The following is a 14,400-nucleotide window of genomic DNA, read 5'->3' as shown; positions in this document are numbered from 1 at the left end:
CGGCATTCTTCCGGGCTCTCGGTAAAGTGCTCTCCATGGAACTGCATTATACCTCTGGATACCATCCGGAAGCCGATGGGCAGACTGAGCGTGTCAATCAGACTCTCGAGCAGTACATCAGGATCTATTGCTCATACCAACAAGATGACTGGTCGCCTTTACTCCCGATTGCCAAGTTCGCCTATAACAATGCTCCTAATGCTTCCACAGGTATTACTCCGTTCTTTGCTAACAAAGGATACCATCCCAATATCACCGTTCGGCCCGAGGTTGACATGAAGTCTGATCTAGCCAGAGACTTCGTCGTCAACCTCGATGAACTCCACGTTTTCCTTCGAGAGGAAATCCTTCTAGCTCAATCCTGTTACAAGGAACAAGCTGACAGGAAAAGAATCTCGCATCCGGAGTTCCCGATCAGCTCCAAAGTATTTGTCCTTGCTAAGCACATTCGCTCTACTTGTCCTACTGAAAAATTCTCAGAAAAATATCTTGGTCCTTTCAAGGTCATCAGTCGACCTGGTACTCTGTCTTACGAGCTCAAGCTCCCGGACTATCTTCGCCGAATTCACCCGGTCTTCCACGTCTCACAGCTGGAGCCGGTTACGCCGAACCCGTTCCCGAATCGTACTCAATCTCCTCCACCTCCAATTGAAGTTGATGGTGAAGAGGAGTACAATGTTGCCGAAATCCTTGACTCCAAACTGAACAGAAGGTATAAGCGTTGTCCTCTGCGTTATTACATTCGGTGGGCCGGTTATGCAGGTACCAACGATGAATTCTCCTGGGTTGCTGTTGATGAATTACACGCTGATAAACTTGTACCGGCTTTCCACGCTCGATACCCTCACAAACCTGGACCTTGATCACAAAAAACATTTTATTTCTTCCTCCGCTTTCGCCATGCTCCGCCGAAGTTTACTTCGTGTGTTTAGAGGGTAAACACGATGATAGCAAATTGAGTGTTTACCTCTCTTTCTTAAATTGCTTATTTTGTTTTCTTAGTTACTATTCCACTTATTCTTCAGTCACACTTAAGCTACGTATACTTCTTACTAATTACTTCTTCCGCTGCCTCGCGGCCCATTCGCTTTCCGATTTCAAAATCGCGTTAACATTTTTTTTTAATATACAAAGTCAAAAAATTCTACAAACAGAGGCAGGGTTACAAGAAGATTATAAAAGATGGCCAAATGCTGAAGTCCGATGTCCGTTAGTCTACCACTACGACCTCCTTCTCCTTCCCTTTCTCAGAGGCCGCCGTCTTCGCCTTCTTCGGCGCCGGCGCCTCCTCTTCCCCTTCTCCATCCTTCTCTCCTTCCCTTTCTTCTTCTTCTTCTCCCTCGCTGTTCTCTACTATCCTTCTCCTCTTCAAGCTTCTCGGCCGATCGGAGACCGATCTCGACGGCCCTCGTGTCGCCGGCTCCCTCATGGCGTCTCTGGTGTCAATGGCAATAAGCCGGGCATGGTCTTCATCCTGTCGCCGCAGGCGTTGTCGCAGGTATTGGTGAGACCTCGGAGTGGCCTCCCTCAAGGACCGGTTGTCAGCTAAGAGTTGAGCCAACTGGCTTTCCATCACGGCCATACGCTCGCCACTTGGTCCTCCCTCCCGCTTCACTTGTACTGGCCGTCCGGAGTACGAACATTTTACCTTTGCATTGAGACATGGCTTGCATATCACGGTGCTTCGTTTACCCACCTGTTCCAGGCAGGGGATCGCACGGCGCCCGTTCTTCGTCGTCTTCCTCATCATCGTCTCCGCCATCATCCGGATCTCTGCCGCTAGCCTAAAAAACTTAGAGTTAGTAAGTTGGTGATGATATGGTAGGAATTACTCACCTCCATCCTCTGTTTGCCCTTGCCTTTCTTGACCAACCGAGGAATTTCTACTTCCACTCGACGAGCGGAAGTAGATGCTTCACCTGGGGAAGGGCCCCGGCGGTTTCGCGCTGCCGCGGCTGCTGCCATCCTCCTCCTCTTCTCCGCTGCCTCCTCCTCCAACTTTCTGGCATCGGCGGCCTCCTGCCTCTGCCTCTCCTCCTCTGCCTTCCGTTTAGCCTCTTCCTCGGCCTTCTTCTTCTCCTCCTTCCGCCTCCTGTTCCTCTCCCTGGTATGCTCCAGTTGAAGCTCCAATTCGCGCTCTTCATCTGAAGGGTCGGGCGTCGAGGGGCGGGTCGGGGCCAGCGGGGGATTTGGGTGCCGGCCGGTGACCGGAATAGAACCGACGGTGGTAGAAGTGGTGGTGGTCATTCAACTTGTCGACATTTTGGTGGACTTAGAGTTTTTGGAAAAGTTAGGGCCTTAGCGGCAAAACCCTGGGCCTTTTATATGGTAAAACTGCGCACGGACCAGCGAAAATTTTCCTTCAAATTGTACTCGGTTTACGGTGAACCAACGAAATTTTCCTGATGACTAAAAGGATAATTGCCGATGCTAACGGGATATAAAATTTTTTCTCTGGTGACTAATAGTATTGCCCAATACTAACGGCTTTCGGGGGCTCAAGCCTAAGAGGGGGATACTGTCAAGTCCATGCCTCGGGCCTCCATTTCGCCGCTCGGTACTCCGAAGATCCACTCCTCATTGTAATCTCTTCTTATTGTTCTTTCTCGCTACACATACCCTTTCGTTCTAGTCCCTCCTTATTGTCTTTTACTTTACCCTGCAGGTACTACTCGTATAGCTCCTAGTAGTTAGTCTGGCGTTCCGCACAGATGCGCCGTTCCGTAGATATAAATACTGCCTGTACGCTACTGTAGTTCCTCAGTTTAATTATCAACTTAGATCAACTTAGCTCTTCTCTAAGTCTTCAGGCTCAACGCCTTGAAGCACGTTCTACTCGACCTTAGGACTTGAACGTCCTCTGGCCCGCTCCTTGTCATCGGCGATACCGCCGCTCCGACTTGGCTGCTACTTAGCTCCTCCCTCTATACTCTCGATCTCCGGGGACTAACGGCGTAACGGCGGTGTTGTTAATAACTTCACTACTGTCCCACTCGTCTTCCGCACTTAGACACCTTGTGGCTTTGGCATGGTTACACGGTGTACATGATCTTAACAGGTGGTAACACCAACAATGAGGAGCAAACCAAAGAACTTATAAGTCCTGAGGTTAGAGTAAGGAGAACTTCAAGGCAATGAGTGTAAAGACTTAGAGGACAAGAGTTAATAATTAAACTGAGGAGCTACAGTATAGTATAGGAGTATTTATACCTATGGATTGGCGCAACAGAGCGGAGCACTGGACAAACTACTAGGAGGTATTGTCAAGTCCATGCCTCGGCGCCCCATTCCGCCGCCCGGTATCCTGAGATCTACCATTTATTGTTCTTTCTCGCTACATATACCCTTTCATTCTAGTCTCTCCTTATTGTCTTTTTATCTACCCTGCAGGTACTACACATATAGCTCCTAGTAGTTAGTCTGGTGCTCTGCACTGATGCACCGATCAGTAGATATAAGTACTGTGTGAGGCCCTGGCACAGAAGGCCTGCTCTGGTCTTACCCAGACTGGGCCTAAGCGAACGCAGTAGCCGCCTAGGCCGTACAAGGAGGTATGGGATAGTGCCGATACTGGTGAGGGGAGCCTAACCAGGGGTAGTTGTGGAGCTTGGGTAGACCTAATAGAGGGTCCTGGAGGTGTAGAACGTAACATGTAACCACCACTTTGATGTGGAGGGGAGGTGTAGCCGGTACGAGTGGGAAGCTGTGGGGAGCTTAGGGAGCAATGAAGCGGAATTGGGAACCTAATGGGAGGTTCCAAAGGATGAAGGACGAATTGTAGAGCCTCGATGTAGATGGTGAGTCGAAGGAGAGGCGTAGACAATACGAGGATTGACAGAAAGAGGCCAGAGATGGGAAACAGAGAGGAGAAATAGAGTTGAGGTGAGACAGAGATAAAGGAAACAGATAATGAGGAAATATATGACAGTTGAGACGTGTCAGGCCCTGTTAGCAAGTACTAGTAGACTGTACTAAAGGGACGAAGCCAGGTAGGAAGAGTTTCCAGGTAAGATTTGACAATAACACACTGGGGAGCTCCGAGGGGAGTCCCCAGCCTATATACTGTACATGAGGCTATCAGGTACATATGTCATGTGGCTACTGGAGTGACAGGTAATATGTATCATGAAGATCGTAAGGATGGTGCATAGAATATCGGAAACATATATAAGTGATGAACCGGAGCTCTGGAAAGGAAAGGGAAAGGTACGGAGAAGCAAGGGATGACATACTGCCTGTACGATACTGTAGTTCCTCAGTTTAATTATCAAATTAGATTGTCCTCTTAACTTCCTTGACTTGAGACTTCCTCTGTGCTCCTTGTCAAGCCCATGCCTCGGTGCCCCACTCCGCCGCTTGGTATTCTGAGATCTACCATTTATTGTAATCTCATCTTTATTGTTCTTTCTTGCTACACATACCCTTTCATTCTAGTCTCTCCTTATTGTCTTTTTCTCTACCCTGCAGGTACTACTCGTATAGCTCCTAGTAGTTAGTCTGGCGCTCCGCACCAATGCGCTGATCCGTAGATATAAATACTGCCTGTATGCTACTGTAGTTCCTCAGTTTAATTATCAACTTAGATTCCCTTTCCAACTTAGTTCTCCTCTGAGTCTTCAGGCTCATTGCCTCGAAGTACTCTCTACTCTAACCTTAGGACTTATAAGTTCTTTGGTTCGCTCCTCGTTACTGGCGATACCGCCGCTCCGACTTGGCTGCTCCTGGCTCCTCTCTTCTATACTCTCGATCTCCGGGGACTAGCGGTGTAATGGCGGTGTTGTCAATAACTTCACCACTGTCCCATTCGACCTTCCGTCCTTAGACACCTTGTGGCCTCTGGCATGGTTACACAGTGTACATGATCTTAACAGTATAATTAAACTCAATCTGTTAACGTCGTACTGACATATCATTTTTTATGCCTCCGAGAACTCGAGCTCAATCTAGAGCTAACTCCGAAGAAAACACTTTCTTCACTACAGCCCAATCATTTGCCCCTTTCTCCGAATCCATTTCTGCTATTGGTCAACCACGTTGCCGTAATCGCAGTTTCGGTCCAGCTACAGTTCCTACTATGTCGACTCTTCCTGAAGCTATGGAAGATCAACAATTCGAGTACAGTACTCTATATACCGGTGATGGACAACCTGTCCAAGTCATGACTCCTCGCCGTGGACAACCCCCCATGGTCGCTCCGGCTCGGCACCGGTCTACTACTCAGATTGAATCTCCAATCCTCCAAGCAATAGCTCGTCGTACTGGAAAACAACCTCAACGTCGTGCTAATTCACAATCTCCTCGTGACCCGCCTCCTCACTTTGATCTGGATGCTGGTGATCACGATGATCAAGACCCTCCTGTCAACCCCGACGATCCAGGTGCCGACAACGACAATCCTGACAATGACGATTTAGATGACGACTCCAGCAGGTTACCAGGTAGTGAGCCTAGTGACCCCAGTGGACCTAGTGGATCCCGTACCCCAATCTCTCCTGACATCCCCAACGAGCAACGTGCTATGTTGGAACTCCTCTCTGGCTTCAAGGGTTCCATTGAAACCCTCGGTACTGTTTTAGCTGCTCTCGGCCGACCCTCTGACAGCTCTGAATCCAAGAGCAAGGTCAAGGAGCCAGAGGTATTCGATGGTTCAGACCCCCGAAAGCTCAAGACGTTCTTCGTCAATCTCGCCCTGGTCTTCAATGACCGTTCTAAGTACTTCACTGACCAGCGGAAGGTAAACTACACTCTCTCCTATCTCAGTGGATCAGCCAAAGAATGGTTTGTCCCTGATATCCTCAATCCGGATCTTGACTCGCTGCCAGTGTGGATGTCCTCCTTCAAAGCCCTTGTAAAAGAGCTTCAGGACAATTTCGGCGTTTACGATGCCCAAGGCAAGGCCAAAGATTCTCTCGGTAACCTGAAGATGAAGGAAACCGAGAACATCCGGTTCAACACCCTGGCTGCTAGTACCAACTGGGATTCAGCTGCCCTGAAATGGGCTTATGGACGAGGTTTGGCAGAACACATCAAGGATGAAATGGCACATTTGCCCAAGCCGGCGATGCTCGCCGATTATTGTGAAGAAGTTCTTTGTATTGACAACCGTTACTGGAAACGCAAAGAAACCAAGAAGTGTGAGGCTAGTAAGCCTTTCATTGCTCGGAACCCGAAGAAGGGTTCCTCGGACTTTAAAGCTGGTTTTACTAACCAGCAAAACAACTCTCAGCCATCTGGCTCTTCGGCGCCATTCATGCCGGAGCCTAAACCCTTTTCTGGAGGAAAACCAAACAATCCTGGTAAACCTCAGAACTCTTCGAATTCCAGCCAATCCAGCGGTCAATGCCCCGCGTTCAACCATCTCAGTGCAGATGGGAAAGTCCTTCCCTCTGAGAGGGAAAGAAGGATGAAGAATAATCTCTGTCTTTTCTGCAGTGGTAAGCATCAGATTGCTGACTGCAATAAGCAAAAGGCCCGAGAATTGAAGGGCCGTGCTGCTGAAGTTGAAGAAACCCCCGAAGCAACGCCGATCATTGTTGAAGAGGAATCGGAAAACTAGTCCGCAACTCTTGTTCCTCGGTACGAAACAGGAGCTGCATTGATTAGGTTCGTACCTCACCTGGGGAGTTATATCTCAATGCGTCTGCTCTTCCTTCTATTGAACAATCTCTTGTAATATCATTAACTACTGAATTTCCGTTATCCGATTCGGCCGCACCGGCTGAACCTATCTCTGCTCTTCTCAAATTTCCTACTCTTGTTGATTCTGGTCCTACTGACTCTTTTATTGATACTCGTTATGTTTCTCAAAATTCCATTCCGACTACCAAAATCTCTCCTGTTGATCTTTGTCTCTTTGATGGTTCATTATCTTCTAAACCCATTACCAATATGGCGAATATCGCCGTTTGGTTCCCTTCCGGCGAGCTGCTTCTATTACCCTTTTATGTTACACATTTAGATTCATCTTGTAAAGCAGTATTAGGTTACAGTTTCTTATCCCGCTACAATCCATTGATTGACTGGGCATCTGTCAAGTCCATACCGCGGGCCTCCATTCCGCCGCTCGGTATTCCGAAGATCTGCTCTTATTGTAATCTGACTCTTATTGTTCTCTCTCGCTACACATACCCTTTCGTTCTAGTCTCTCACTATTGTCTTTTACTCTTTCGTTCTAGTCTCTCCTTATTGTCTTTTACTCTACCCTGCAGGTACTACTCGTATAGCTCCTAGTAGTTAGTCTGGCGCTCCGCACCGATGCGCCGTTCCGTAGATATAAGTACTGCCTGTACGCTACTGTAGTTCCTCAGTTTAATTATCAACTTAGATCGACTTAGATTCCCTCTTTCACTCTGTGCTCTCTAAGTCTTCAGGCTCAACGCCTTGAAGTACGTTCTACTCTACCTTAGGACTTAGACGTCCTCTGGCTCGCTCCTTGTCACCGGCGATACTGCCGCTCCGACTTGGCTGCTCCTCAGTTCCTCCCTTCTCTATTCTCGATCTCCGGGGACTAACGGCGTAACGGCGGTGTTGTTAATAACTTCACTACTGTCCCACTCGTCTTCCGCACTTAGACACCTTGTGACTTTGGCACGGTTATACGGTGTACATGATCTTAACAGCATCTCGAAACATTACGTTCCGTAACACTTCATATCCTGATTCTCCACAGACATCTGTGCCTTCTGCCACCAACACCGTTGATGCAAAGGTCGCTGTTCCATTACCGGAACCTTCGCCGTCAGTTTTACCGACAATTCTGGAAACCCCTCCTGGGGATGCACTTCGCTCTCGCTCTCAGACGTTACGGGCCAAGCCCCTCTCATGTAAGTTCCCCTTTGAACCCATCTATTCTTACTGTCATATGCATGCAATTCACCCAATACGCTTCCCGGCCCGGCCCGGAGCGGCCGGACTTCGGATTAATAACCTTGTGACCTACATTCTATTTATTTATTATTCCGAGCTTTCATCGAGGTCTTCTGACTGTATCTGGGATGTATATAAGCTAGAATACTTTGTACGTTGTAGTCAAGCTTGAAATCAAGTGTACCACCTTATCCCACTCTTTAATACCTTTGCTTCCGAGCTGTTCCGGACTCCCAGATCACAGGAACCCCACTAGGCTGCTCATCTTGACATTATATCCTTGCCATTATATTCCCGGGGACACCAACAGTGTGTGAAGGGTGTTGCTAATAGCTTCACCGACGTCCCACTCCCAGTGTGTACTACAGGCCAATACTCAGTTCCGGACCTCGGAGTTATCCCGGGCCATTCCCGGGCCAGATCCGGCCTCAGAACCTCTATAGCTATTGACCTGTAGGCACGGTCTTGTCACTTACCCTACGGTCTCTCAATTTGCTGCTCAACTGGAAACTCTTGAGGTCGACATTGCACTCGTCAGTGCTGCAGTCTTTAACAGGGCTTGCAAGGACGCTGGTATGGAGCCTATCCTTCTTCGTGCTATTCACTCAGAGGTTGCAGCCCGTGCCACCGACCACTCCTGCTGTCCCTCCACTACATCATTTTATTCCAGAAGAGTATGCTGAGTTTGCAGACGTCTTCGACGAGATTGCTGCAGATTCCTTACCTGAACACCGACCCTACAATCTGAAGATTGACTTGGAAGAAGGTGCTCCGCCGCCTCTTGGTAGAATTTATCCTTTGTTTGAAAAGGAGTTAGTTGCCCTTAAAGACTTTATTGACAAACAGCTGGCTACTGGTGCCATCACCCCATCTTCCTCACCTCACAGCGCTCTGGTACTCTTCATTCCCAAGAAGGGCGGGAAACTTCGGCTTTGCGTGGACTTCCGCGGTCTCAACCGCATTACCAAGAAGGACTGCTATCCCTTGCTGTTGATCTCGGACCTCCTCGACGCTCCGAAATGAGCTAAAATCTACACCAAATTGGACCTCGCTCATGCTTATCATCTAGTCAGAATTGCAGAAGGTAATGAATGGCAAACCACCTTTCGGACCCGATACAGCTCTTACAAATGGAAGGTTATGCCTTTCGGCCTTACTAGCGCACCTGCTGCTTTCCAATGTTTTGTTAATGACATCTTCTCTGACATACTAGATGTTTGTGTCATCATCTATCTTGACAATATTCTGATCTACTCCGATACACCAGAGGAACACCAAGAACACGTCAAGGAAGTTCTTTGGCGGTTGCGGAAACATCGGCTTTATGCCAATCCTGACAAGTGCAAGTTCAATATGGATACTGTTGAGTACTTGGGTTACATTCTTTCTCCTGACGGATTAACTATGTCCAAAGAGAAAGTACAGACCATTCTGGAATGGCCTGTTCCTAGGAAGGTTAAGGACATTCAGTCCTTTTTGGGTTTTGCAAACTTCTATCCTCATTTTATTTATAATTATAGTGATATCGTTGTGCCGATGACTCGGTTTACCCGGAAGGGCGCTCCCTGGATCTGGGACAACGACTGTCAAGAGGCTTTTGAAAACCTCAAAATTGCTTTTACTTCTGTGCCTATTCTCGCTCACTGGGAACCCAATCGTCCTATTATCGTGGAAACCAACACTTCCGATTATGCCATTGCGGCGATTCTCTCCATTCAGACTGTTGACGGTGAAATTCATCCTCTAGCCTTCCTTTCCAGAACTCTCCACGCTGCGGAGCTCAACTACGACACTCACGACAAAGAGCTCCTCGCCATCTTCAAAGCTTTTAAAGCTTGGCGCCATTATCTGGAAGGTTCAGGTGATCTGGTGGACATCGTCACTGATCACAAAAATCTTGAGTATTTCTCTACTACCAAGATTCTCACCCACCGTCAGGTCCATTGGTCAGAATATCTCCACCAATTCAACATGGTAATTTGCTTCCGACCAGGAAAGCTCGGCAAAAAACCCAATTCAATAACTAGACGCTGGGATGTCTATCCCAAAGAGGGGGATATCGGCTATGCGCAAGTCAACCCTCACAACTTCAGACCTATTTTCACTAATGAGCAACTGACTACTTCTCTCTGAGGTACCTTTTTAGAAGGCCTGATGCTCCGAGCTTCTATCATCATGGATATCAAAGCTCTGTATCAAGCTATCATTCTCGCTCTTCCAAAGGACCCACAATATGCAAGTTCACTGCTATCAAATTTATTTAATAGCAAGGGGTAGCATTGTCAAAGGTTCCACAAAGCTTTGAGAGCTAGGTAAGAAGCTTTGATCAATCAATTTGAATTGTTCTAAGGATTCGGTATATTCCTTTGATTAAGGTAGATTCAGCATGATTTGTGCTTTTGATTGTATTGATATGGGTATATCAAGAATTGGGGTTTGAATCAAAGTAAATTAAAACCGAAACACACAGACCCCTACAGAGGGCTAGAACTATGTGCTGGAACAACCACACAGCGTGATTTTCCCTTAAGACCAATGACTGATCCTAAGTTCAAAGAATACCCAACAACTGGATATACTTCTCGCAGTCACAAGGAGCAGAACACAATGTTCCTATACTCACAAGTGCCGGGCCCGAATGGCTGCTAGCGAAGAAGTTTCAGTCTGGCGGGAGTGTGTCTTTCCTTTTTACGGATTAGCATCGCAACGTCGTCCCAAAATCACTTGTATTCCAGATACATTGGATCGCTATTTATACATACAGAATATAGAGTCGCATAGTACAATTAATTTAATACAATAAACGTTCGGAACCGCAAGGAAACTTCTACACTCAGTCAGATACCATTTAATTTGAATCTACATGTCCTTATTTGGTCCATATTGGTTCCAAGATTCTAGTATACCTCCAAACATAGGTAGGTACTTCAATATTCATTTAATTTAATTGTTTTTGGAGGATGACTCGAATGGTGTTCAACTGTCATTGCTGTTCAACACTTACTTCGATCGTTTGTCACCTTGTCCGGAGGCAAATCAGCTCTCCTCGATTCTAATCCTATCAATCTGATTCATCTGGATTAAACTAATTGCTTCTTTCTTTCAATAGACACCCATTGTGCCTATACTCTATCAAGGGAGTTACGCATAGTATTCATTTAATTGTATTCTTCAATATTTTCTACGTCAGGACTCTTTGACATTCATTTGATATGCCTTCGGAGCTTCGCAGTACTTCGATCGTTCTTCTAGTCATTTTCCTCAACCATGCAACTTGATTGGTCAATTAGACTAAATCGCAGTCTTTTGGATTAATGCATGATCTCGTTCTAGAAGGAGTATTTGATAATTCCTGAGTTCTAGAAGGAGTATTTGATAATTCCTGAGTTCTAGAAAGTCATTTCGAGTCAATCCTCGGTTCATGGTCACTTGAGTAAGTTCTTCCAAACTCCTGCCAGTGTAAGGTCCAATAAGAATACCCTTGGTATGTCATACGTGAATGGTCATCCTTTGGATGTAGTCCGAGTCTGGTATAATCCTGCTTGACGAACAGGTAGACTGCTATCCGTAGGTAGTATCGGGGATGGGTAAACTGACTAACTTGTGGTAGTATGGGTATATGGTCCCTTTGTCAAGTCCATGCCGCGGGCCTCCATTCCACCGCTCGGTAGTCCGAAGATCTGCTCTTATTGTAATCTCTTCCTATTGTTCTTTCTCGCTACACATATCCTTTCGTCCTAGTCTCTCATTATTGTCTTTTACTCTTTCGTTCTAGTCTCTCCTTATTGTCTTTTACTCTACCCTGCAGGTACTACTCGTATAGCTCCTAGTAGTTAGTCTGGTGCTCCGCACCGATGCGCCGCTCCGTAGATATAAATACTGCCTGTACGCTACTGTAGTCCCTCAGTTTAATTATCAACTTAGATCTCCCTTCTCAACTCAACTCTTCTCTAAGTCTTCAGGCTCAATGCCTTGGAGTACTCTCTACTATAAACCTAGGACTTAGACGTCCTCTGGTTCGCTCCTCGTCATCGGCGATACCGCCGCTCCGACCTGGCTGCTACTTAGCTCCTCCCTCTCTACTCTCGCTCTCCGGGGACTAACGGCGTAACGGCGGTGTTGTTAATAACTTCACTACTGTCCCATTCGTCTTCCGCACTTAGACATCCTGTAGCCTTGGCACGGTTATGTGGTGTACATGATCTTAACAGTATAATTAGACTCAATCCATTAACGTCGTACTGACATATCATTTTTTATGCCTCCAAAAACTCGAGCTCAATCTAGAGCTAACTCCGAAGAAAACACTTTCTTCACTACAGCCCAATCATTTGCCCCATTCTCCGACTCTATCTCTGCCATTGGTCAACCACGTCGCCGTAATCGCAGTTTCGGTCCAGCTACAGTCCCTACTACGTCGACTCTTCCTGAAGCCATGGAAGAAGAACAACAATTCGAATACAGTACCTTGTACACTGGTGACGGACAACCTGTTCAAGTCCTGACCCCTCGCCGTGGACAACCCCCCGTGGTCGCTCCGGCTCGGGGCCGGTCTACTACTCGAATTGATTCTCCAATCCTCCAAGCCTTAGCCCGCCGTACGGGGAAACAACCCCAACGTCGCGCTGCTTCTGAATCTCCTCGTGACCCACCTCCTCACTTCGATTTGGACACTGGTGATCACGATGATCAAGACCCTCCTGTCGACCCCGACGATCCGGGCGTCGATAATAACAACGACGATCTGGATGACGATTCCGGCGGTTTACCGCGTGGTGAACCTGGTGACCCCAGTGGACCTGGTGGACCTGGTGGTCCCGGCGGTCCCGGCGGTCCTGGTGGACCTAGTGGACCCCGTTCCCCAATCTCTCCTGACATCCCCAACGAGCAACGTGCTATGTTGGAACTTCTCTCGGGGTTCAAGGGTTCCATTGAGACCCTTGGGACCGTCCTCGCCGCTCTCGGCCGTCCCTCTGACAGCTCTGAATCCAAGAGCAAGGTCAAGGAGCCAGAGGTATTCGACGGTTCGGATCCCCGAAAACTCAAGACGTTCTTCGTCAATCTCGCCCTGGTCTTTAATGACCGCCCCAAGTACTTCACCGACCAACGGAAGGTGAATTATACTCTTTCTTATCTCAGTGGGTCAGCCAAAGAATGGTTTGTCCCTGATATCCTCGACCCGGACCTCGACTCGCTGCCGGCCTGGACGTCGTCCTTCACGGCCCTTGTAAAGGAGCTACAGGACAACTTCGGCGTTTACGACGCCCAAGGCGAGGCCGAGGACGCCCTTGGTAACCTTAAGATGAAGGAAACCGAGAATATCCGGAAGTACAACATCCGGTTCAACACCCTGGCTGCTAGCACCAACTGGGATTCTGCCGCCCTGAAATGGGCTTATGGACGAGGCCTGGCTGAACGTATCAAGGATGAAATGGCGCGGTTGCCCGAACCGGCGACGCTCGCCGCTTATCGTCTGGAAGTTCTTCGCATTGACAACCGTTATTGGAAGCGCGAAGAAACCAAGAAGCGTGAGGCTGGTAAGCCTTTTATTGCTCGGAACCCGAAGAAGGGTTCCTCGGACTTCAAGACTGGTTCTACTAACCAGCACAACAATTCTCAGCCTTCGGGCTCTTCGGCGCCGTTCACGCCGAAACCTAAACCCTTCTCTGGTGGTAAGCCTAACAACAATGGTAAGCCCCAGAACTCTTCGAATTCCGGCCAATCCGGCGGTCAGCGCCCCGCATTCAACCATCTAGGAGCAGATGGTAAGGTACTTCCCTCCGAACGGGAAAGAAGGATGAAGAACAATCTTTGTCTCTTCTGCGGTGGTAAGCATCAGATTGCTGACTGCAACAAGCGAAAGGCCCGAGAATCGAAGGGCCGCGCTGCCGAGGTTGAAGAAACCCCCGAAGCAACCGTTGAGGTTGTTGAAGAGGATTCGGAAAACTAATCCGCAGCTCTTGTTCCCCGGTACGAAACGGGAGCTGCGTTGATCAGGTTGTACCTCACCTGGGGAGTTATATCTCAACGTGTCCGCTCTTTCTTCCATTGAATGATCTCTTGTAATATCATTGACTACTGAATTTCCTTTATCCGATTCGGCCGCGCCGGCTGAACCTATTTCTGCTCTTCTTAAATTTCCTACTCTTGTTGATTCTGGTTCTACTGACTCTTTCATCGATACTCGTTATGTTTCACAAAATTCTATCCCTACGACCAAAATTTCTCCTGTTAATCTTCGTCTTTTTGATGGTTCATTATCTTCTAAACCCATTACCGATATGGCGAATATCGCCGTTCGGTTCCCTTCTGGCGAGCTGCTTCTATTACCCTTTTATGTTACTCATTTAGATTCATCTTGTAAAGCAGTATTAGGTTACAGTTTCTTATCCCGCTACAATCCGTTGATTGACTGGGCATCTCGAAACATTACGTTCCGTAACACTTCACACCTTGATTCTCCACAGACGTCTGTACCTTCTGCTATCAACCCCGTTGTTGCAAAGGTCGCTGTTCCGCTACCGGAACCTTCGC

This window comes from Lentinula edodes, assembly GCF_021015755.1.
Source record: "Lentinula edodes strain Le(Bin) 0899 ss11 chromosome Unknown C8R40scaffold_26, whole genome shotgun sequence".
In the NCBI taxonomy this organism is placed as follows: Eukaryota; Fungi; Basidiomycota; class Agaricomycetes; order Agaricales; family Omphalotaceae; genus Lentinula; species Lentinula edodes.
This window is presented reverse-complemented; position numbering follows the sequence as displayed.